At 39.1% G+C, this 3335-nt stretch overlaps 1 pseudogene across 1 annotated transcript; it reads right to left on the minus strand.

Annotated features, from left to right (window-relative positions):
• Positions 1–2149: 2149 nt before the first annotated feature.
• LOC308239571 (large ribosomal subunit protein eL28-like) lies at positions 2150–2572 on the minus strand (annotated as a pseudogene). Its single transcript has one exon. The product of its transcript is annotated as a large ribosomal subunit protein eL28-like (transcript).
• Positions 2573–3335: the final 763 nt, after the last annotated feature.

The raw sequence follows: 3335 nt of genomic DNA on the forward strand, positions 1-3335 counted from the left end.
CTGAAACTTTGTTGGATGTATTTTATAATTTCCAGTAAATTTTCTACAACACTCCAATAAAGCAGCTCCCATAGAAAATGAGGATTTACTAAATCATAGTTTTCAGAGGAGTCACTTGTGTCAAGATGAAATACAGGCTGCAGAGGCAGTCAACTAATTTCCAGTTTGCCCTGAGGAAATTCTACCAGTATGCATTGATAAGTGAATGGATGCAGAATCAGAATTGAATTTGCTATGTGTACATATTAAATTTATTTTCTCGTGTTAATCTGCCATATGTCATTTTAATTATTTGACCAGCCATAAGAAATAAGAAGGGGAGGGACGATACATTTCTCCTCCCCAACAGATGTATTATGTGTAAATTGCAGGGTCATACCCTAAAAATTTCAACTGGATCATATCTTCTTCCAAAACTTTTTCCCATGATTTCCCATTATACCTAAAATAACATGCATGTGAATCCTTTGGGAGCCAACCTTTGCCTTCCTCTACAAACTCTGCACTCCACCGCCCTGTTAACAACCTCCCTATGCTACTCACTTTTCCTTCTGTTGTTTCCTCAAACACCCAAGTTCTTACCTCAGGGCTTTTGTTCATCTTCTTCCTTGCCATTTCTATGCCTGCCTTCTCATAATTGAGGACATGCTGGACTTGAGGACTTCTGAGAGAGGCTTTTCTGGATTTTTTCAATGGAAATTAGGTTCATCTTGGTTCTTAACTGTGCCTATTCATGTGATAATTTGTCTGTCTGCCCTAGACAGTACATTATAGAAGTGCAGGTTTTTGTTTTTTTCTGTTTCATTCAACAAATTATCCTTAGTGGCTAACACACTACCAGTATTTCTCAATATGAATGTATCAATGCTGTCCAATTTCTTCTCTGAACAACATATCAATAGCAAATTTGAATAACAAATCAATAACACAGTAAACAAAGGTTAGGCTTCTGGAAGAGTTCCTTGGCAAAAGGTTGTTTTCTGACATACTGGGACAGATTCTTCTGCTTCTTGGAAGGTAGAAAATGGTCTGCTCCCTTAGTAACTATGAGGAGTTTGTGTATATGGCAAAATCATATACACACACAGATATAAATAAGCCATAGAACCCTATCTCAACTTCTATCAATGGTGCTGCTTATTTACAGATCTATAGATTGGGGAGGAAGCAGGGAAAGGGAGAGCGAGCGGCCCAGATACAGGCCTCATGCTTATTTCCTTTGCTTTAGCCACACACAAGTGAGAACTCATAAGGTGTGGAAACATTGCCGAGACAACTCTCTCCTATTTACAAAGAGATAATATCATTGCCCTAACCGGTTTGGCTCAGTGGATAGAGCATCGGACCTCGGACTAAAGAAGGGTCCCGGGTTCAATTCCGGTCAAAGGCATGTACCTGGGTTGCGGCTTGATCGATGTTTCTCTCTCATTGATGTTTCTAACTCTCTATCCCTCTCCCTTCCTCTTTGTAAAAATCAATAAAATATATTTTTTTTAAAAGAGAAAGAGATCATATTATTAAATATATCTTTTTCCATGTGACCTTTCTTTTGTCAAGCTTTGGATTGGTGTTCACTATAGCACTGTAGGAGCTTTTTTATTTCTTTATTTTTACCCTGAATGTATGAAAAATTTATTTTCCTATTTTATCTGAATGTGATATTTGTGATTGTACATGTTCAAGGATTTAGCCAATGGTTTGGTCCCTACACAAAGCAGAAGAAGGGCATGAAGGAGAATAGGCTCCACAATGAAAATGTGTTCTTAAATTTCTTAAATTTAATTTCTGACTAGTGGATAAGGGGGTATAAACTCCTAAGAAATCCCCTACCCCACCTCACTCCTCCATTACCCCATCCACCCAAAGTGAGCTAAGACTTTTTGACTACTTACTTCCAAGAGAAGCCAGTGAGAATTCTTCTCCTCATCACAATTTCTGGAAGTGGTTATTAAATTCCATGAATCTGCAATGGCAGAATTATGATAACATTTCCATCAAGAGGTCAGAAATGAGAAAAATGGCACATATGGCTGGAAATTTCCCATTTTCCAATGATAAGTGGCATTCATTATTATTAGTAGTAGTAGTATTAGTATTATTATTATTTCCTTTTTGGGAAAGTCTGCTAACACCTTTATTATTTTGGGGGTTAGGGTGCACAGGAACTCTTGGTGGGGCGAGCCAGCTTCCTCTTCACCATCCCAGGCTTCTGGCTGTTCAGTATGGTGCTGGCTCTGCAGATGGCAGCCATGCATGGATCCAGGCAATACTGTTCTTGAGGATTATGTGCTGATTCTGCTGAGGGTGGCCTGGGTGTTCTTGTTGATGGTGGTCCACACATAGGAGGAGGTGGCCGGCTTTTGTTGGAAGGATATCTGCTTCATGATGACCACCACACCTCTGCTGTTGGCTGCAGGCTCCACACCCACCTTCTTGCAGTGAATCGACTCATTGTAGCAGAAGGAGTTGCTGGACTTCAGGTGATTGGGTTCAGTGCTGTATGTCTGCTTGTTCCTCTTGATCAGGAAGCTGGAGCAGTTCCACAGACCAACCATTGAAAGTGGGCAGACATGGAGGCAGCTCCCAGAAACAAAAAGAGCAGGCAGAGGAAAAAGCAGGTGTCGTTCTTTTTCTTTATTACTGGCTTTTGAGAGAGAGAGAGAAAGATAGAGAAATATCACTTTGTTGTACCACTTATTGATGCATTCATTGGCTGATTCTTGTATGTGCCCTGCCTGGGGATCAGCCCAACAACCTTGGTGTATGGGGAGGATGCTCTAAGCAACTGAGCTACCAGGCCAGGGCTGGATGTCATTCATTTCTAAGCAAAGTTTAATATCAGTAAGTTAATTTGAAAGATTAATGTAAAAAGATTTTTCATAAACTTGATCATACTACATCCCTTACTTAGAATATGTCTAAAAGTAATAAGGGAGCATACTGGGCTTTGATGTCAAGTAACAAACATCCTGGAACTTTTGTGACCACTGCATCTAACAATTCTATTTCTTGGTGCTCACTCCAGGTTGAGTGCTGTAGATTTGTTCTATTCCTACCTGAGGGCAGTTGTGTTTTAATTAAAGGTAACATTTAGAAATGATTTAAGAAATTTGAATAATGAAAACATAGACTTCTAAGTAAGTCATTAGGAGGCCTGTTTTTCTTCTTTTTACCTTTTCCATGTTTGAAACAGGTTCTAAATAATGTGTTATCAACCTTTTATGAAACAGTTACAAAATGGCACTGCATAGACTTATTCACATTTCTCTTGAATGTAATCAAAACACTTTTTATAATAAACTAGAGGCCTGATGTAAGAAATTCATGCATGGATA

This window comes from Plecotus auritus, assembly GCF_963455305.1.
Source record: "Plecotus auritus genome assembly, chromosome: X".
Lineage (NCBI taxonomy): Eukaryota > Metazoa > Chordata > Mammalia > Chiroptera > Vespertilionidae > Plecotus > Plecotus auritus.